The 22,730-nt window shown below is 36.1% G+C and overlaps 1 protein-coding gene across 3 annotated transcripts in view; it reads left to right on the top strand.

Moving 5' to 3' along the window:
* Positions 1–22,730, top strand: part of Smad9 (SMAD family member 9) — a 67,922-nt gene that overhangs the window by 13,246 nt on the left and 31,946 nt on the right. The window contains exon 2 of one of the 3 annotated variants that reach the window (XM_087199571.1): positions 9,066–9,281. The exons of the other annotated variants lie outside the window; for them this stretch is intronic. The gene's annotated coding sequence lies outside the window, so the exon portion shown is untranslated. The remainder of the gene's footprint in view (positions 1–9,065; positions 9,282–22,730) is intronic. 3 annotated transcript variants of the gene reach the window in all.

Genomic DNA, 22,730 nt, shown 5'->3' with positions numbered 1-22,730 from the left:
GCTAAATAATATTAATGGTATATAAAATTGCTACTGGTTGGTTTTGAGGTAGAAAATAGATCTCCTTTTAAAGACATAATATCTCTAGGGATTGTTCCATACTTTTTTCCTTTTCTCAGTGTTGAAGTAAATGTTATTTTTAAAACAGCACTTCCATCTTTCCCTCAAACCACTACTATCAGAGAAAATTGATACGTGTACATGAATTGGCACTCAGTGGAAGAAGGGTCTGAAAGGCAGGTGGAGAGCTAGGGAGCTCACAGAGCTGTGGCTCTCTTCAGAGTGTGGGCTGCTGGAAGGGGATCAGCCTGTGTAATTGGCCCTGAGGGAGAGTGATGATTTCCCAGCATTTCACTTTATCAAGGATTCTGATTTCCACACCCCAATGGCATGTTGTTTTTCACCTGAAAATTAAATTGTTTTTTAAAAAATCTCTGATTTTTGCAGAGGGAGATTTCATTTCTTAAGACCTCTTGAAGAATGATGAACCATGTTATAACATTTAAGGTAGAATTTTTCTTTATCGTGATAAAATATACATAAAATTTACCATTTTAACCACTCTAAGTGTACAACTCAGAGACATCAAGCATATTCATGTTGTTGTGCAACCATCACCACTATCCATTTCCAGAACTTTTTTATCTTGTCAAACTGAAACTTTGTACCCATTAAACAATAGTGCCCATTTACCAGCCCACCTCAGTTCCTAGTAATCTCTATTTCTCTTCTGTCTTCATGAATTTCTAGATATTTCGTATATGTGGAATCATGGAATCGTGCATTATTTGTTCTTTTGTGCCTGTTCTTTATTTTACTGAGTGCAGTAGTTTCAAGTTAATCCATTTTGTAGCATGTGTCAAAATATTTTCCTTTTTGTGGCTGGATAATAATAGTCCATTGTATGTGTATAACACAGTTTGTTCGTCCACTTATCTCTTGATGGACTTTCAGGTTATTTTCACCTTTTGGGTACTGTGGATAATGCTGCCATGAACATTTGGTACTTGTTTTCAGTTGTTTTGAGTGTATATGTGGGAGTGCAATCGCAAGGTCATATGATTACTCTACATTTAATTTTTTGAGGAGCTGTTGAACTGTTTTCCACCGTTGCCCAATCATTTTACATTCCCACCAACAAAAGTTCTAATATTTCCACATGATTGTCAGCACTTGTTATTTTCTGTTTTGTTTATTATAGCCATCCCAGTGAGTATGAAGTGATTTCTCAATGTAATTTTGATTTGCATATCTCTAGTGAAGAATGATGTTGAGTGTTCTTTCCATGTGTTTCCTAGCCATTTGTGTATCTTCTTTGAAGAAGTGTTTATTCAAGTGCTTTGCCCATTTTTGAGTTGTGTTGTTTGGTTCTTTGTTGTTGAATTGTAAAAATTCTTTATATATTCTTGATGACAATATTTTACCACATATATGCTTTATATGAAATGTGATTTTTCCCTGCTAATTATGGATATGTCTTTCTACACTTAGGAGAATTAATCGTGTGAAATTTCACAATGTGGTGATGTAAATTATTAAAATTTTAAATTTTTTTCCTTTTTCTAAAACTCACCAATCTTTTTTTACAGTTCTGGGATTGTGCGCAGGGCCTTCCATATGCTAGGCAAGCACTCTGCAACAGACCTACACCCCCAGCCCTGATCACATGAATTTTAAACAAATCTGGTTAGATTAAAAGGTATCAAGCCAGTGTATGAGATAACAGTCCAGTATGTGATATAACATCTAGTGACTCAGCATTTATTCTTCAAATGCAATTATAAAGGCCATTTGGCTTTTCTAGATGTAGAAACTTGGATCACTGAAGAAAAATTAGCTGCTATCTCCTCTTTGCTTTTTCCCTCAGTGTTTTCATTCAAAAATTTCATATGAGTTAGCAGAGTTGTAAAGCAGGCAACTTGTAAATAGGAAAACTTGGTACCAGTTCTGCTTTTGACACATTGGTGTACTATAGAGTTGTGTTAGTGGAAATCTAGTAATTAGCTTTTAACAAAAAAGTGATTATATTCAAAATAAGTGTGAGACATTTCGAACAAGGTAATGATAAACATTTTTTTGAAAAACGGATTACAACAGAGGAAAAAAAAGGGAATAGTGTAGAACAACCAGAAGTTGATTTCAAGGAATAAAAGTCTGTTTTATTGAGGATTTCCTAGCCTAGGCTGTGTTGCCATTTGAGGTCAGAATTCTTCCAATTGTGACAACAATGACTGTCCACAGATGTCTCTTTGCAGGCGAAATCACCCCCTTCCTCTCTCACTGAGAACTGAGGTCAAGTGTGGTAAGAGCCTGAGTCCTCACAGCAGAGTGGTGATAAAATGATGAAAACAAGGGAAATCCCAAGTAAAGGAAAAAAGAAAATTGCCAGTAATTAATATTTATTAAGTATCTACTATATCCTGGGCATCAGCACTCAATATAAATAGTAATTACTCAGTGCTATGGATTGAACCCAGGGCCTTGCACATGCTAGACCAGTGCTCTACCATTGAGCTACATTCCCAGCCCATTTTTATTTTTAATATTTTTATTTTTACTTTGAGACAAGGCCTTGCTAAGTTTCCCAGGCTGGCCTCAAACTTCTGCCTGACAGGCCTGCAGTACCACACACAGCTGAATGCCTATTTCATGGGAGGAACTGAAGTTACAGATTTGAAAAAGACAACCACTGTCTTTAAAGGATTTTTCATTCAACAAAGATATATACGACCAATTAAATTGCATTCCAAAGTGAAACTGGGAATGTGTACAGGGACTGAGAAGATCATTCCATTTGGGAAAGCTACAGAGACATGTGAGACCTGAGCTGGAGGGATGGATAGCAAATGTTGCCCCTTGGAGTAGGCTTTGCAGATGAGGTGACAAGTTGCTCATGGTCCTTTAGTTGCTAAGTGGCAGTTTGAGCTTGAGAAAACGATCTCTCCAGGCTGTCATCTCTGTCCAGGGAATAAAAGGCCCACACCATAATTAAAGCTGGGATGATTGCATTAGGGCAATTATATATTTCCCTGAGGTTTAAGTGGAGTGATTAGCAGAGCTATACAATTTTTGACAGTTTACATACTTCAAATATTGTTTTATATCTACATTAGGGTAAGAGGGTCAGGCAATACACATCTGACTCCCACCATAAACTGTATTCCCTGCCAAGTTATATTGATAACATTGGTGATGTTGAAAAAGTTATACAGTAAGAGTTGTATTTGCATCTTCTGGTTAACAATTCCTTTATTAGCCAGCAGTCATGGAATGGAACCTAGAAACAGATGGGACCATGTGGTATATTGATGGAGTGGCAATATATTGCTTACTCTCACAGTAGCAGTATTTGCTGTAATGTAAGACAAATATAATTATTCAGTGGCAGTTTACATAATATATATTAACAGCAGTGGTACTTTTCATACTTCCATAATTACATTTAAAATTATTTACATTAGAAGATAAAGTAATGAGCATTAAAGAACATTTTTAATGAATTTCTTAAACTGCATCACATGTACCTGGTAGTTGTGTGTTTTCTTCACTGGCTTCTGTCCCCTTAGCAACAACAGAGTTCAGACTTGCTGCACTGCCCAGTTATATAATTTGACCAAAAGTGTTTATTTAATATTTTGTTCAGAATTTTTTAAAAAGTATGGTGCTTTTGCATTGTAGTGTATGTTTTCTGATATGATTGTAAAATTACATTAATTTATCAAGAGGAGTCATTTACACTAAATGCCGTGGAGACACTTGAGATAAGATGCAAAAGCTGTTTTCTCAGTTTAAGAAAAACAGCTCATTGTTTTTCTATTTCACCTTATCGGATGTTTTATTTTTGAAAAAAGTGTTCAGTGTTGTAGTTACTAAATGATTTTTAGCTTTAGTGCAATTCAATCACTGAAGACTGAGTTGCAGACAAGAATAGTTGCTGAGGCTCACTTGGCCGCTACCAATATGATTTTGAAAGTATCCCTTGGCTCTAGAATCCAAAGCCTCCTTCTTGTCCTTGAACTCTTTTTTGGCAGGTATTACTTAACCATTGTATTTTCTTCCAAGTTTCTTGTACTTCTACCCTCAGCCTTATCTCAATTGGAGATGAGTTTATCTTCTCAGGAGCCCATTCATTCGCTCAACAAATGTTAAACACCTTATGCCTGCCAGGGGGAGGGAGAGGGGCAGAAGGAGGAAATACAGTCTTGAAAAAGAAGAACAAAGACAATTCACACATTCCAATTTGAAAATTTACTACAGATTTACAGTAATCAAAATAGTGTGATGGTGGCATAAGGATTGACATAGAGATCATTGGATCAAATTGAAAGTCCAGACAGAAAAACAAACACCTATGGCCATTTGGTTTATGACAAGGGTTTTAAGAGCATTCAATAGGAAAGTACTGTAGTGTCTTCAACAAATGGTGCTGGAAAAACTAGACAGCGATCTACAAAAGAATGAAGTTGAACCCCAATCTCAGATTGTATCTAAAAATTTCCTAGAAATGAACAGAGACCTAAATATAAAAACTAAAATTATTAAACTTTTAAAAATCCTAGGAGTAAATTTTTATGACCTTCTGTTTAGCACTGGATTGTTAGATAATGTATGGCATCAAAAGCATGAATAACAAAAAATAGGGCATAATTGAAATTAAAAATTTTATGTATTAAAGAACATTATCATGGAAGTAAAAAAACAACTTATGGAAAGATATTTGCAAATCATATGCCTCAGGGTTAATATATGCAGAATGCAGACGAAACTTTTACAATGCAACAACAAAGAACAACCCAACTTTAAAATGGGCAGAAACTTGAGAGTGTATAAGAAGATACACAAATGACCAGATAGCAAATGGAAAGATGCTCAATATCATTACCCATTAGGGAAAGGCAAGTTGAACTACAAGGAGATACTATTTTACACCTTCTGTGTTTGCTAAATAAAAAAGTATTGGTGAGGATGTGGAGAAATTGGAATGCTCGTGTATTTCTGGGAATGCAAAATAATTCAGTTGCTGTAGAAAAGAGCTTGTCAATTTCTCAAAAAGTGAAACATAGAATTACCATATGACCCAGCAACTCTATTCCTCGATATATTCACCAATAACTGAAAATATATTCAAGCAAATATTTGTACAAAATATTTTTACAGTGGCAGCATTCAATAACCTGAAGGTTGAACCAACCTAAATGTCTATCAATGACTGAATAGTTGTACATTTGTGTATATACATGATCTATATATTGATGGATATGTGTACGTGTGTATAACTAACCATAAAATGAATTAAATACTGACGCATGCCACAATGTGGATGAACCTTGAAGACATTATGTAAGTGAAAGAAGCCAGGTATGAAGGGTCACTTACTACAGGATTTTATTTATGTAAAATATCCAGAATAGGTAAATCCGTAGAGACAGACTGCGTATTGATGGTTACCAGGTTTAGTGGGGAGAGATGTACAGGAAGAAAGCACTATGTATATGGGATTTACTTTTAGAGTGATGGATATGTTTTGGAGCTACATAAAGATGATGGTTGCACAACATTGTGAATTTACCAAATTCCATTGAATTGTTCAGTTTAAAATGTGTGATTTCCCTTTAATAAATTTTAAAATTATATAGTACATTATTGATATCTTCTGGGGAAAAATAAGTCAGAAAAGGGTGATGATAAGGTGTTGGTGTTCTGCACTTTAAGATAGCCGGGTAAAGCTTCACTGAGATAGTTCTATGACATTCTGAAGGAGACAAGGGTGGCAGTCTGTACCAAGGAGAGCATTGCAAAATAGTGCATACTATGAGGATAATGCCTGCCTGGCATGTTCAATGGAAAGTAAGGAGGCATTTATGACAGGAGTAGAGAGAACAGGGAGAATGGAAGGAAAGGAAGTCAGGGAGGTCAAGACATATGCTAAAGTGGGATCATAATGTGCTACCAGGTTGCAAAGTAGTGGTGGAGGAACTTGAAGGTCATTAAAAGGACTTTGGCTTTTACCTACAATGAATCAGACCATTGAAAACTTTTGAGAACATTTATTTATGTTTTAGGGTCAGCATGGCTGTTTTGCATTAAGAATAGCAAGAGGGAGCAAGTGTAAAGCAGGGAGATCAGTTAGAACAGCGGTCCCCAACCTTTTTGGCACCAGGGACTGATTTCACGGAAGACAATGTTTCAGTGAACCAGGGTAGGAAGTGGTAGTAGTTTCAGGATGATAAAAGCACATTACATTTATTGTGCACTTTATTTCTAATATTATATATATAACTATAATGAAATAATTATACCACTCACCATAATGCAGGATCAGTGAGAGCCCTGAGCTTGTTTTCCTGCAACCAGGTGGTCTCATCTGGGGGTAATGGGAGACAGTGACACCCAAAGTGTATGTGGTTATGTCCAGGCTACTCCATAATCTCATTTTAGCTACTGTCATTGCAGAAACCCCTGCTTCACAAAGAAGGAAATGGAAGAAGACTTTTTAGGGTTTTTTTTTTTTGAAATCTCAGGATATTCTGCCTTCACTTTAATCCAGATAGTATAGAGATTTAAAGTTTCTCAAACATAATTTTAAGGCCACCATCATTCTCAGTCTCAAGCAGTTGATTCTCTTCTAGGATGAACAAAGGTTGATTCATTTGGTTTATTCATAAACAGATTCATAGATGTATTCCTTTGCATTGTGGGGAGTCTTCTGTGGTTGGAAAGTAATGCTCACATTCTTTTGAAAGCTGAGATAAGTGATCATGAAACAGCTGGGAAAATGAAGGCCCTGTTTCAGTCTCTTTCAAAAATCTCTGCTAATGTTTGAACCATAAAAAATCCCAGTGTTCACTTGTCACCCCCATAATCTCAGTCTGGTTTTCAGTGCAGCCACTGTATCTACCAACTTTCATACAGTTGCTTCTGATTTTTGTGTTCATGTTTTTCTTTTGAAAAAACTCCAAAGGCTTATCTTTTAATACAGGAAGCTTGATCTCTATGTGGTGAAGGAGTTTTCATGGTTTCATGGCTTTGTTTAGATAAATGGTTACCACATATTGAGTGATGCTGTCACCTGATGCAACTTAAATTTTCACTTCCTACTCACTGATAGGGTTTTGATATGGGTCTGCAAACAATTGATTTATTATAGTCTCTGTGCGGTCAAACCTCACTGATAATGTTAATCTGCATTTGTACCCTGCTTGCCAGTGCTAGCATCACTGCCTAAGCTCTACCTCAAATCATCAGGCAGATTCTCATAAGGAGCACACACCTTGCATACACAGTTCACAGTAAGGTTCATGATCCTAAGAGAATCTAATGCTGCTGCTGATCTGACAGAAGGCAGGGTTGAGGTGGTAATGAGAGGGAATGGGAGCAGCTGTAAATACAGGTGATGCTTTGTTTGGTCCTGGGGCTGCTCACCTCCTGTTTTGCCACCTGGTTCCTAACAGGGCTTAGGGACCCCTAAGTAAGAAGGTCACTTGAATAGTTCATTAAAATTTGTTATGTTTCTGCTTTTAACCTGTCATACAATCTAGTCCAAAGTGTAGCCCCCCCTTATATACTGATAAAAAGTAAGTACAATATATATTATGTTATGATAATTCTTCTGGGGAAAAATAAATCAGGAAAGGTTTCCTTCTGTTCCACTTTCCTCTGAGTTTGGGATCCTTAACCCAACTGGCCCCCAAATTCCACTTTGATACTATTCTTCCCTTAACCCTCCATCTTCCTTACTACCTCCGGCTCTGTCAATTTAAGAAATATTTTGTTGTATCTATGTCACTCTCAACTTCAGTTCCTCATGAATTTCCCATTTTGATAAATGACATTCTATCACTAGAGTTGGGTCATATCCCAAAAGACATAATCCCAAATGTTGAAATCCTGAAAGGCAAAAATGTGTAAAGTCTAAAATACTCAAAAGTCTGAAATCTGCAAAAATCGTAATTCTCGAAAAAATGTAAAAATTATTTTAAAGGACATTTGCTTACGTTTTAAAAGGGATTTATTTGAGAAACATACAGAAACATGACAGAATACTGCTTAGGCCACTTTACATAATAAAATAGGCGATAGTAACATTTTTGCAAGCATAGATGCTCAGGTATACTAAGAATAGTCATGGATATAATATTATAAGCAGATAAAACATTAATAAAAAATAGGTCAAAAGGCAAAGATGTAAATGCATATTATGGTTGGTAAGTGCATGCGCCCTGTTATATATATATATATATATATATATATATTTATTTTAAAATACTGTGAAGGACAACCTATAGTTTGATGAGATTAAACATGAAATGTGTCACCACTACACATGGAATTGCCCACAGAGGTGAAAGCTCAAGAAATTTTATCTTTAACAAATGTAGGGCCGGGGATTTAGCTCAGTGGTTCAGCCGCCTGCCTCACAAGCGCAAGGTCCCAAACTTGATCTCCGGTACAGACATACAAAAAGGGCATCTTGTCATTTATTGAAGAAGTTGCATTGTTTCTGCATATGCATGTGGTAAACACACCGCTTAGCACAAAGCCAATGCTGTGTGCTTTAAAAAAGCATAAAACAAATTAGAATTCTCTAAAAGGCTTTCCACAATTTATACTTGCAGTATTGGAAATGATGCAAAGAAAAAACAGCATATCAAATTTTAAAAATAGTTCTGACAATTTAGTATAGTGAAGAAAAGTCTAACAATAAAAAGAAAATGAACAAATGAAAAACAAGGAAAAATTCAACTTTCAGGATTTTTTTTTTTTGTACTGGGGATCGAACTCGGGTCCTTGCACTTGTGAGGCAGGCGGCAGAACCACTGAGCTAGATCCCCGGCCCTGCATTTGTTAAAGATAAAAATTTCTTGAGCTTTCACCTCTGTGGGTGATTCCACGTGTAGTGGTGACACATTTCATGTTTGAGCTAGATCCCCAGCCCAACTTTCGGGATTTTAACATGTGAAACTTTATTATTTTAGTATTGCAATTTGAGGATTTTAGACTTTGTAGATTTTGATCTTTCAGGTTTCATCATTCATGATTATGATGTTTGGAATTGTGTCTTTCAGGATTATGATTGTCACTGGCCATCACCCCAGTGTGTGCCCAAGAAATCTGGACTTTTCCTAGTCTCTGGATCCCTACAGGCAACATTTTGTGATATTTTAAATCTTTTACTTTTTTATATAAGTTTAAAATTACCTTGTCAACTTATGAAAAAATAATGCTAAGAATTTGATCCAAATGATACGGAATCTATACAAGGAGTGATCAAGAAGTACAATGTATGTTTATATTTTTAAAATTATTACATAAAAGACACATTGCCATTAATCCCACTCAGAAGACTCCCCTTTGCTCTAAACACACTTATCCCCTTGTTCTTGTCATTTTCTGAAGCAGTTCTGTAAGTTCTCTTTTGTGATTGTCTTTATGAGGTGTGATTAAAAACACTGTGAATGGTGTTGCTGCTGGGTGCCATCCAGCAGAAAGGCAGGCTCATAAAAACATGATGGTGGATCCTCATCCACCTTATGCACTAGATCTGCTGCCAGGTGATTTCTGGTTCTTCCCCAAAGGCAAAATGACCAGGAAAGGTAAATGTTTTCAGTTGATTCAGGACACGGAGGGAGCCCAGACAGTGCAAACCAAAGACACTCATGAAAGTGGACTTCCAGAACTGCTTCAGCAAGTGGCTAGAATGATGGGATAAGTGGATTTGAAGTGAGGGGGAATATTTCTAGGGGAATTAATGGCAATGTGTCTTTCAGTGTAATACATTTTGAAAATTTTAAATATTTGCCATATTTTGCACAGCTTATAGATTGATTTGGGATGAACTGTGTCTACACATGTGAACACGATATATCTCTGCACTTAATTTCTTTCTGCAGCATTGTGCAGTTGTCATTGTAGATTTCTTTCCCAGTTTTGGCTGAAACTTACTCATAAATGTTTGTTTTTTATGCTAGTGCAAATGTTTTTATTTATTTAATTTTCTACTTGTTTGCTCCTGGTAAATAGGAATATAATTGTTTTTGTACATTTACCTTGTGTCCTGCAAGTTGCTAAATTCACTAGTTTCAGTAGTTGTTTTACTTTAAGAGGGTAGTTTTTTTGTTTTTGGATTTCCTTCTTGTGTTGTTCTTTCTCTTGCCTGTGAATGTAGACAGTTCAACATTTTCATTTCTGCTCTTTTGACCTGTTTCTTTTCTCACTTTGTTGTACTGGCTAGGACTTCTGTACCATAGCTAGTACTGATAAGAATGGATTTCACTGCTTTATTTCCAGTCTTAGGGGAAAGGATTCAGTATTTCACCACCAATTCTTAAGTTAGCTATATATTTTTGTAGTTGCCCTGTATAAATTGTGAAAAATTCTATTTCTAGTTTGCTGAGAATTAATAACTTTTTTGGGGGAAGTATTAATAGCTTTTTAGGAATCATATTAAGCATTGAATTTTGTCATGATTTTTTCTGAGTCTATTAAGATGATAACATGGTATTCTGCTGTATTTTGTTAATATGGTGAAACATACTGATTTACTTCCAAATGTAGTATCAGTCTTGCTTTTTTCACTTGGTCATAATGTATTATCCCTTTTTATATGTTGGATATAATTTGTTAATATTTTGTCATAGATATTTACATCCATGTTTCTGAGCAAAATTGATTTATGTTTTCTTATCTTTATCAGATTTTTGTATCAGGGTTATACTGGTCTCATAAAATGAATTTGGGCATGTTCTTTCTTCTATATTCTAAATAGTTTGAGTATTATTTCTTCTTTAAATGTTTGATAGAATTTGTCAGTGAAGCCATCTGGGCCTGGGAATTTCTTCCAGGCAAAGTTATTCAGTTTCGTTCATAGATAAAAAGGGAGTTGAAATTTTTATCTTCTTTCTGTGTAGATCAAAAAACCAACTTCTTTGTTGCATACTAAGATGCTTTACAGCCTTACTGATACAGGACATTCCCATCAGCCTGGGCCATTCTCACTAGTGAACTTTGAATACATAACTCTCTATAGTTGAAAACTACATGAATTAAGCAATTATAACTGAAAATATAGGTACAATGTCCTTTAAAAAAAATACATTTGGGCCGGGGATTTAGCTCACTGGCTTCACATCTGCCTTATAAGCACAATGTCCTGAGTTCGATCCTTGGTACTGGAAAAAAAATCCAGTCGTCTAGTAGTTTTATTTCATTAATATTTATCAAAAATTGGAATGTCTCTGAGTTCTATTTTTATGAAAGATGGGTTATCAAATTCTTCCTTATTCTTTTTAAATATTTAGGAAAATATTTGCCTTAGGAGTTCCTGCTCCCTCCAACTCTTGTTCCCCTTCCCATTTGCAGAAGCTCTATTCCATTTTTTCTTCAATTCTTTGTTGAAAAAAAATCCCTTTTCCCTTCCTTCCACTCCCTCCAGCTCTTGTTCACCTTCCTATTTTAAAAAGATCAAGGAGAGGTTAATCTTCAGCCTTTTATATTTATAAATTTGAAACAGTCATTTCACATCTGCTTTGTAATTGCACACTACACATTGACTTAGGTAACATAAATAAATAGGAAACTGCAATTCTTCCAAGTCTGAATCCTTTCGCTTTTGCTAAGATGGTTCAAAATAACCCAGAATCACAGAATTTCAAGCTGGCCAGGAAAATGCAATTGCCTTTAAGTGGATTAATATCTGAATAAAAATAACCATGATCTAAATTCTAGTATTTTCAGGCTAAATAATGGCACTGGGTAATATTCCCTAGGCTGTTTTTTTAAAAGCACTAGATTTTTTTATGCCTAGGATTTAAAATTTTTTCTTTTCTTCTTTTTTTTTTTTGGTACTGGGGATCAAACTCGGGTCCTTGCGCTTGCGCAGCAGGCGGCAAAACCACTGAGCTAAATCCCTGGCCCCTAAAATTTTAATCTATGCATAGCCATTAGCAGGACAAGTTCTCTCTGCATATTTAAATCCACGTTAAACATATCTTTCCTAGGTATTCCATTTTTATTCAACAGTGATCCAAATGAAAAAGACCTTGTGATTATTGTGAACAATCATGATTTATGTTAGACTAGTGGTTCTTGACCAAGGATGACAAGAGATATTTTTCAGTACCTGGAGACATTTTTGGTAGTTACAGTCTGGAGGAGTGGGTGCTATTGGCATGTTCTGGGAGAGGCCAGGGATACTGCAAATATCCTATAATGCAGAGAACAGTTCCATACAGAGTTATCCAGCTCCAAATGTCAGTAGTACTGAGGTTGAGAAATCTGTTAGACCCTTTGTTGGATAGAGATGCATAGCAGTTTATATTGCTGTAAGGTTATAGTTCCAGTTCCATGTCTTGTTTACAGTAAGGAAGTTATTATAAAATGAGGTGTGGAGAGTCAGGGCTCATTAGAAAAAAAATGTCCTGGGAACACTGAAGAAGATGTATATTTGAGGATTTAGGATTGAAAGAGTAGTAGAGGAATCAAGCTGACTTAAAAGCTAACCAGTGCTGACTGGAATCAGCTTCAGGAGATGGAGGTGAGAGGCAAGTCCGTAGCTAGGTAGGCAGTTTGGAGCCCTTCAACTAGCAGGCATTCAGGGAAAGTTGATGGCTAACCTTGCCATGGAAATGCAAGAGTATGACATGAATCCATCTGTGATAAGTCATGGCCAGAAAATCTTGGGATGGTAAGGTGTATCAGCAAAAGTATTGTTTTTTGCCACCTTTTTAATGGATTGGCTCAATATTCTCATTGAAAGTTCACTTGGGAAGGTGGGGATCTCCTGGGTCCCCAGCCAGTGTGCAGCCATATGGGGTTATTGACATATGAGAAATACAAAGTGTCAGGCTTAGAAGAAATATAAAATAAGTAGGATCATGATCAGGATGATTCTACAGAGGCAACTAGACTTTGAAGAAGGCAGAGATCAGGAAGCACAAAGGAATGAACGAAGACACAGAGCCAGGAAAGGTCCACAGTTTATGACATGTACTTTAACTCTTGGGCTGCTCGCTAATTGTTCTATGTGTTACTTTTGTGACTATAATTTTTGGATAGTGGATGCCTAAAAATATTTGTTCTTAACCTTATTCATTATTCTAAAGGTATTCTAGTTTCAGATGAGTATTTTTTCTTAATCTTCAATTGGTCTTTAGTTGCTGAACCTCCATCAACTGAGAAATATTATTAATTTAACAGCAGAGACAATGTTATACATGTTCTCTGAGATTTTGTTTTAAATTAATTAAAATATTTGATTACATAATATTGGAAACATTGAAAAGAATATGTGGGACATTTATAAAAGTTATGATGGGCATATTATAATAATACATAACATAATAGCATAATATAAGATGCAACATTAGTAATGCCATATCTCTGCCTCTTGCCCAGAAGTATTAATATCTTGAATCTTATATTTTTATTATCTTGACTTTTAAACTATAATTTAATTACATATGTACATATCTCCCTGATACTTAGTTTTGATTTGTTTTTATGCTTTATAAAAATGATTTCATGTTATTTTTAGTCTCCTAGGTTCTGCTTTTTTTGGTTAATACTGCATTATGTTTCTAGGAATAGTCCTTATTTGTGGATGTAGTTAATATTGTTTTGTTGCTGTATAGTATTCCATTGTGATGTTATTTCCTTGTATTACCTATTCATTCTCCAATTGATGGATGCTTGGGTTATTTCCACATTTTTGCTATTTAAAGATTGCTGCATAAGTATGATGGTATGTGCAGTAGTTTCTTTAGAGAAATGCCTTGCAAACTTCATTTAGAATTGTAAACCAATAGGAAATACACAAATCTGTGGATATCAATCTATCATCTATCTATTTATCTTCTGTTCAAAAACTTCAAGAAAGAGTGTTTTTCTCTACTATGACTCATAAAATCCAGTCTATTTTTTAAAATGCTGGTAGAGACTCAATGCATTGACTTCATTCATAATTTGCATCTGCAGTTTGAAAACTAGACTAGGTTGTATATCAGGCTATGGGATTGCCAGATCTTATTATGATATGCAAAATTTCAACTTTACAAAATGATGGCATATGATTTCCAGAGTGTTTTATCCAGCTTATTTCTATGAATTCTTGTTAATCATATCTTTATCAATACTTGGCATTTCAGACAAAATTATGTTTCACCAAGAAATCTATTAAGTTAGTAAATGATACCAGGATATATTAATGATTTTTATTTATGTTCTCATTTTACACCTAAAAATTTATAGCCCAGTAAAGTGCCAGTGTTTCTAAAAGACTAGAGAACACTGAATTGTCTTATACTTGGTTTGAGATCATGTATAGGAATGTCTTCACATTTTACTTGCTTAAAAATACATCTTATTCTCTTAGCTTTGCTGCTTAAGGGTGTAACTACTGATATATCTCAGTTATGACTTTGTACTTGATTATTTTAAAGTATCGTTGAGAAATTATCTCCTAAGTAAAACCTAAGCCTACTGTAAAATAGTTATGTTGTTTCTGCTGTGGCATGACACATTTCTAACAAGACTGGAACTTTTATGGACAGTTGGTGATGTCAGTTTTAAACTCAAAGGATTGAGTAAGTTGAAATAAGCAGGCTGTTGGATGGAAACTTTGGGTTGATTCAGTCAAAATGTGGCCTTTTGTATTTGAGGCTTAAATGTAACTTAGTGAATTTGCGAACCTTCCTGTGATTTTTAAAGTTGAGAATATCTTTCCTGGTATTTTCTTTATGCTTACTAAAATTGTGATTCTGTGTGCCGGTATATTCCCTCTTGGCTTTTGCTACTTTTCATGATGCTTTAGCATGTGAAAGTCTATTTGTTCATCTAAATTCCGTGACTAAAGAAGAATTTTTGCTCTGTACAGTGACTGACTTCATTATTCATGGACAGTCTCCTGGTTAATGGGTGATCACCCATGACTTCTTAAGGCACTTTCCGTACTTCTTTCTGACCTGAGTGGTTCCAACAAGAGCTAAACTCACCTCTTGTTTAAACTTTCAAGGCAGTGGTGTAATCATGCCTCGACACTCAACAATGTTGTTTGATGTATATTTCAACAACACTATCATCACTATCAACAAAAATATTTCCAGCATGGTACTGAACCCTTCTGTTCTGTATGTTTGCCTGGCCTGAGAAGGTCCAGAGCTCATTACAATGGATGAGTTCACTTAGTTCAGTGCAGATTTAGCCTTTTGTTTTGTTTTTAATTTCTGGAATTCTTTTTTGTTTTTAATTTCTGGAATTCTTTCCCAAGCAGTGAGAATGCAAACTGCAGGCATAGAGGCTTTTGCTTATATGGTGGGAGTGTAGCAGTTAAAAGGAGTGGAAGCAGTGTGTGAAGGTGAAGTGCAGAAATGTTAGGGTTCTCCTTGGTGTCATTACTTCAGCTACACCTTACCTACATCTTTAGGGAGTTCCACACAGAGAAAATTAGTGACTTGGAGAGCCAAGTTCTTACCCTGGAGTTGACCCACTCTGAACTGTGGAAACAGAGAAAGCTGTCTTGTGCTAGTTACAGACTGTGGGTCTCACCACCCTGGTACAATGAAGAAAAATGCATCACTTTTGGCCTAGCCCAGAGTTCTAGATTCTTCACAAAGAAACCAGTTTCTTTCTACCTACATTTAAAATAAAAACAAAATAAAATAATGCAGCATACTCCCTTTTTCCCAGTAAACCATTTAGTAAAGCCAGAAATAGCTCCCCCCAGTATATTTTATTATATTTTTAAGACTTTCAATATTTGAAGCAGGTGAATGGCATTGTGTCCTGACTTGGAGTTCTCATTGCAGAGGCAGTGAAGGTATCGAATTTGGGAAGCATTGGACAGTTGTAGTACAGGGCATAGCAGGCCATTCGTAGTAGAGTCTCAGTAAATACATATGACTGGATCACAGAATTAATGAAAGTGTTGAGAAGTACGTGAGGAAGACTTCTCAGAGGAGTTTCAAGAGCTTTTTAGAAGTACTCTCTACTCTTAAGCACAGGAAAGATACTAAAATATTATTGGTAGTAGCAGGCAGAATGGCCATTCATTCTTCATGTGATGTGGATTTCTCAGGGAACAAATGTAGGAAAGAAGAGAAGGGAAAAGTCATGTGTTCTTTTTACCACTGTAGACTTCAGGCTGGAGTTAATAAAGTTAATACATTTAAAAAATAATCCCCACAAACATGACTTGTGTGTTGTCATAGAGGAGGTTTGGGATGAAAAATAGGAAATGTTTTGAAAAACATGCTCTGTCCCTTGTATGGTATGATTGTGAGACAGTGTTTTTGCCTTACCAGCAGCTAACATTCCTCCCATCTCCCCACTACCATTTGGGGAGAGAGAGAGAGAGAGAGAGAGAGGGAGGGAGAGAGGGAGAGAGAAGAGAGAGAGAGAAGAGAGACATGGACCAGCAAGTGACAGAGAAATATGTATGTGTGCATTACAGAGGAAGTAATTTCTCTTGTTCTTAAACATTCGTAAGATTAAAGAATGAAATCCAAGCTGTCTTGAGATGACTTTAGAACAATGAGAAAAAAGTCGAATATGCCTGGTTACCTACAAAAACCATTTTAAGCACTTACTTAAAATGAGACAGACGCTATGCATTTTCCACATTTGAGCTAAGCTATTCTGCATGGATATCATCTGATATTTAGAATAATACAGCTCATCTGTTTTCTGAAAGACGTGCTGGGAACACTTTTAAAAAGTATTTCATTGACTACAGCAGGAAAATACCACTGCTTTGCTTATACTAAAGCTGGAACAGTTGTAAAATTCTTAAAGTTTTAAGGATATTTGGTGTTTTGATGGGCAAGGAGTTTGTAAGATACAGTGTCCTTAAAAACTGATTTGTTCTGCAGTTTGCTGACAATGATATTCTTCAGTGCCCAACAAAAACATTTAAATGATAAAATGGACACAATATATTTTTTAAATTAAATTATATTTTGGAAGTAAAAATGTAAAGTGTTATCTCTGAATTCTGTTGAAGGATCTAGATTGTTTCTGACCAAAAAATTAGATATATCATTAGAAGTAAAATTTATAAATTTTAGCAGGTAACCCTAAGAACTACAACATAAAGCTTGGTAAATATTTATTGTATAGAAACATACTTATTCCTGAAAAAAACTGTATGTGAATCAGATTTTTGTAAATTGAATCATACTTTTACATGTATTATGACTCATTATGTAAGACAAATAATCTTTCCAAGTTTATATTTGTAGTAAACCCAGATTTTCATGGGTCAGAATTGCTTGGAATAAGGACAACTTTCATTGCATAAAATTTGGTTTATTCTTCTTGAGGTTGCTAAGGTACAGAAAGTTTTTTTTTTTTTTTTTTAAAGAGGAACAGTTATTCACAAGTTTATAAACAGTTCAGTAAAAATAGATTTCTGAGCATCTTTAATTTGTAATTCATAAATCATTCTTGCAGAAATACTTGGCCTTAAATCTTATTCTCCTTGAGAATGTTGGATGTTTATAAAACATATTAAGAATTACAAATATATGATGGAAGGAAGAAAATTATATTTTCAGTAATAGGATGATATAAATTTGTGTACATATGAAATTTCAATCAAATCACTCTAATCCAAATAAAAGAAGCAGGTTTAGAGAAGGGTCTTTATTGAGAATAAGCTCTGGATAACACAGGCTTTCTTGCAACCCTATTTGGGTTCCACTGTGAATTAAAGTCCTATTTGGTTCTGTTATCCTGTTTCTCTGCTGAGTTCTGGCTGTTTAATTAAAGTTTTAGTACAATCAAGAGCCCTGATAAATGAGTTGTCTCTGTGTGTAAGATGATCACTACCTACTGTCTAATTGGAAGCCCAAGACTTATCTTAGTAATAAGAGAAACATGCAGTCACATTTTAGAGCCAATAGCACATTATTTTTAAAATCTAAATCAATATGGGACATCAAGTCTTTCTGTAGTCTTAAGAAGAGCTGGACCAAGATACATGGGCACCTGGAAGAGCCTAATTACTTGGGGCTACTTCAAACCATGTTGGAGAAGGGGGGATCAATCTTTGTTCATAAAAAGCTTATTCAGGAAGAATTCAAGTTTGTTTTATCTTCTGAAGCAGAATCAATGCCTGAAAAAACAGTGGGCAAGATATATTCAACTTTTCTGCAGTCTTCTTTTCAGTTGTCTGCTGTGATTTTTTTTTTTGACTCAAGAGGCATTTTCCAGTTGATAGAAAATGTAAAGTGAAATGCATTCCACCTTCTCCTCCCCCACTCTTCCTTTTCCAAAGGCAATGAATGTGAACAGTTCGTCCACATCCTTTGAGGCATGTGAAAGTGTTAATGTGAGTCCCTTCCTAGTCTAAGCTATTATGTGAAAAGGGTTCAAAAAGCAATTAAGTTACTTCCTGCTTTCCATAAGATATGCGAATATCCATATTACTGTTTCAGAATGTCCTTGGCTTCCTCATTTTAGGTGCAGCTCAGGCTCTCTAAGCCTCTCGGGACACAGCCATTGTTGCTTTCCTCCACCTTCTTTTGCTGTGGCATTGAAGGGTGTTGAAATGGAGACAGACTGCCTAGCTCTTCATTGTAGCACTACCACTCACTATAGATGTGCCTTGACTTATAAGGGGTATGCATCCTGATAAAAACATCATTGACAATATCATCAGTCGAAAATGTATATAAGGTGGGTGTGATGGCCCACACCTGTAAATACCTGTGAACTGTCTTTGAAAAAAATCTATATTTGCACTGTTTCCCAAAATGAGTAGATAATTCAGGGGTCCACAGATACCCTGAAATTCCTTCATTGGCCCCTGAATGGAGCAGAGCACCTCAGTTGTCTTCTTTGGCACAAAATGTCCACCCTGAAATACCATGGTCATTAAGACGCCAGAGAACTGGTGTCGCCTCACAGATTTGTAGAAAACCTCTAAGTACAGCTAGGAAAGCCTCCTGCCCAGAATGTGAAATTATGACCATTCCCATGTTTATCCCACTTCATGACACTAAACTGATATGTACATGAGGTAATTGTTTATATTTTACAGTGTAACTTTATGATTGCCACTCATTTACTCATTTGGAACATGTAGGGATGACAGGCTAATTTAAATGAGGACAAATTTGACTTAATCAAATTTGTGTGTGTGTGTTTTAAGTCAAGTTTCTTTTCAAGTGTGTGCAGTAATGAGATATGGTGTATGTGTGCCAATGATGATAATAACAGCCAGCCCTTTTATACATAGATTTCTTTTGGAGCAGGATGTTTTTACACTCTAAACATATTTCTTATTTCTGTATTAATTACTGGTGTACAAAAAGTGCTATAAAGTAGTCAAGAAAACAGTCTGTTCCTTGAAGGGGATTAAAACGTTCCTTCAGCAAATGTGTTCTGATTCTAAATTTGATTACTAAACTGTTTTCTAGAGACCATACCAGGGAATACTTAATGCTGGCCATGAATTAGAGGGTTGGAGTTGACAAATTTGAAAAATTAAAAACAATAACAAGTAATCAAACAACAATATTCTGTTGTGGTGACTGTCTCTGCGTTGAATCCTTACAGAACAGAAAGAGGACAGCTGACACGGTGAGCTCACTGCAGTGTTCAGTCTGGTAGGTGATGGAGACTTCTTTTGGCCACAATGACCATAAAACAGGGCCAATCAGGAGCTGTTAGAGGCTCCATGTGCCCAGCCCTTAGGTATATGCCCCAGGGCATCTAATTGACACAGCCATCGAAAAAAGAGTTTATCTTTTATTTTCCTTAGGATTGAAAATTACGCTTCCATAAAGGCCAAGTGTGTGGAAATAATCTTCAATGCTAAGGAAGAGGGAGGGTGAATTTAAACTGACAACTTAAAAAAAAATTCATGTTTCCCAAACCCTTAGCTAGCTGGGTAAATTGTTTTTTAGTATTGAATTACATAGTTAAATCATGGTGTATGCATGTGGTCAGTGCTGCTTTTCTTTTAAGTGAGCCTGTTTATTTAAAAAACTTGAAAATGAGAAGTTGTTTTGCTCACTCAGTTGGAGTTTATTGTAAAATTTGGATGCCAGAAAAAGAAAGAAGTACTGTTCTTGTGCTGGGTGTGTGTGAACCAGGCTGGGGTGAAGGGGAGAAAGCACAGCCATAGTGCTTTTTCTTCTCTGACCAAAGAAGGAAAGCTAATGGTCAACAGAAGATGTCCGTAGAGCTCAGGGGCTATGACCATCAGATGACACACTAGCAGATGCCTCCAAACACAGTCGTGCCAACCATACATTTCACTGTTACTCCTTCGTAATAATAAAAGTAATTCCAGAAAGAAACAGCTAGAAAGCAAAGTGGAAAGTGTGCTGGTAGATGAAATTTGTTATTCAAAGGGTAAGTTTGATGCTTGTGGAAAATAAGTGGTTGTTTTGCATTATTTTGGGCCATGAGATCTCATAAATGAAGGTCTCAGACTTGACCCCAGGAGGTAGACTGATTAGGCAACAACAGCAGTTGTGTGAGTCCCAGGATCTCATGTAGCACAGCCAGCCAACAACCACAGAGTCAGGCATCTGTCCCCCATGCAGGTCCTTGAGGGAGCTGAGCCATCCTGATTAGATGGAAATCAGGAGCTGTAGAGAGACCATGTGACTTGCCTGGCCTCACACCTTTGATCTGTGACAGGAGACCACAATTCTTTTATTAAAAAAGTGAGATCTCAAGATCTCTCTCTCTCTCACACACACACACACACACACCCCTTAGAAAACGATGGTGGTCTGCCAAGTTAGTTTATGTTTTGTGATTTTAATCCTTCTAATGGCAACTCAGTTATCCTCTCAGGAATCTTTCTAGAGTCCCCTAGACTGAGCTAAGAACTCTTTTCATACCCCATCTCCTGCATGGCTCTTGTTATATGTTGTAGGAATTAACTGGTTATATTTCTGTTTATAAATGCTTTACATATATTCATCTTTAAAAGGTTACCTCATTTGTTTCTTTCTTCTTCATACTTTATAAGATTGATGTAACTACAAGCAATATTAATTGACCTTCCTCCTTTTTTTGCAGCAGTAGGTTTTTAATGGTCCCTAAGAGAGTGCTGTATTTTAGTTAGGAAGGCCTACCTGGGCCGTGATGTCATCAGGAGGTCCTGGAGGCATAGGGCGTTTAAAGTCTCCTGTAGTGGAAAACTGTTGGGAGTCAGGTTGACACTACTGAGCAAATGTGGGCAGAGAGGACCTGCGCTGTTTTCTTTAGGGCAGTGGGTAGCTGGAGTTGAAAAGGGGCCCCTTTGTTCTTCTAGTGACTATAACCTTGTAGGAGTGAGAATGGAATAAGCTTTATGAACCCCAAACTGCTTTCCATGGACATATAGAAACTATTAATATAGAAACAAGAACCTTAGTATTAGTGAAATTCCAAACAACATAGACAAGAACTTTAGTGTTCATGAGATTCCAAGTTTGATTCATTTTTAGTGTTTACTTTTTCCATTAAGACATACATCAAACATACAACCAAGTACAGAGAATAATATTTTGAAAATCCACATACCTACCGGTCAGCCTTCTTATTTTCTATTCTTTTCCTTCCCACCTAGAAGCCACTGAATGTGGTGTTTATTACTCTGAGATTCTAAATTTATCTTTTGAGGACCTCTCTTAATCCAAGGGCTTGTGCTTAATGGAATAGGAACTATGTCTTGAGGCAATAAAAGCTGTGGTTTTGGAGTCACCGTGAAACTGCAGCAATTATTTGAAATGCAGCAATGAGATCAGACTGCAGAGGACTAAAATTTTTCAGAGCCTAGATTCAGCACTAGTTGAGATTTCTCTAAGGAACGAGGAGGCATGGTAGGTAGCCCCTGAGTCATTCTTCAAGGTAAAACTCAGATGATATAAGGGGATGAATGGTTTAAGAGTAATGTTTTTCTAACTTTTTTGATTGTAAGGCACAAAAAAATTTTTTTTGCATGTGGACTCATCACACACACTTGCACACACTTCTGAATGAAAAGTTTTAGTGAACTCATCATACACATTGTTATTCTTTGTTAGCTGCCTTGAATATAGCTTGTTTTGTTTTGTTGGTTTTACAAAAGCTATTTTGTTCTGATAAGTTGGTTTTATGTGCCATTAGTAGATAGGAACCCACAGTTTAAAACAACAATTTAAAAAAGCCAAACCAACCCCAGTTTGGGGAATTGTAATTTGTTCCATGAGACAAGTTTTTTAAAAAGATATATTTAGTCGAGCTCTGCTTAACATTTTCACAAAAGTCTTTTCTCTGTCACTGACCTAAACCATAAATATTTATGCCACAACTTACTAATAACAGATCCCATGTAAAATTAAGCTTAAACCAAAGCTCTTTGGGGGTTTACGTTCTTTAATGACATGCTGCTCCTCCTGCTTCACTTCATGCTCCTCACCTTTCCAACCATTGCTGTGAGGCAGCTTGTTTAACTGGAATAAACAGAACCTGAACACAGACTTAACTATACTTTATAAATTCACTATTGTTAAGCCACAAAATCAGCCTTTCCAAATAAAAGTGAGCATAAGTCACACTGCCAAGTGGAAAAGAACAACTTTTGAGTCCTTAATTCTTTTCATCACAGTTTACCTCTGTACAGTCTTAATAAGGTCCATATGAGGAATAAAGTGATGTAAGCCTTGTATTCTACTCGTTAAATGTCATGAATTTTTGTGTAACCAGGCTGACATCCTGCTCATAGAAAGTGCCTGATAATGATCACCATGACAAGA

This window comes from Heterocephalus glaber, unplaced genomic scaffold, assembly GCF_053883595.1.
Source record: "Heterocephalus glaber isolate CG9 unplaced genomic scaffold, H.glaber_assembly_v1.0 deba00001720, whole genome shotgun sequence".
NCBI classification, from domain to species: Eukaryota; Metazoa; Chordata; class Mammalia; order Rodentia; family Bathyergidae; genus Heterocephalus; species Heterocephalus glaber.
This window is presented reverse-complemented; position numbering and strand designations above follow the sequence as displayed.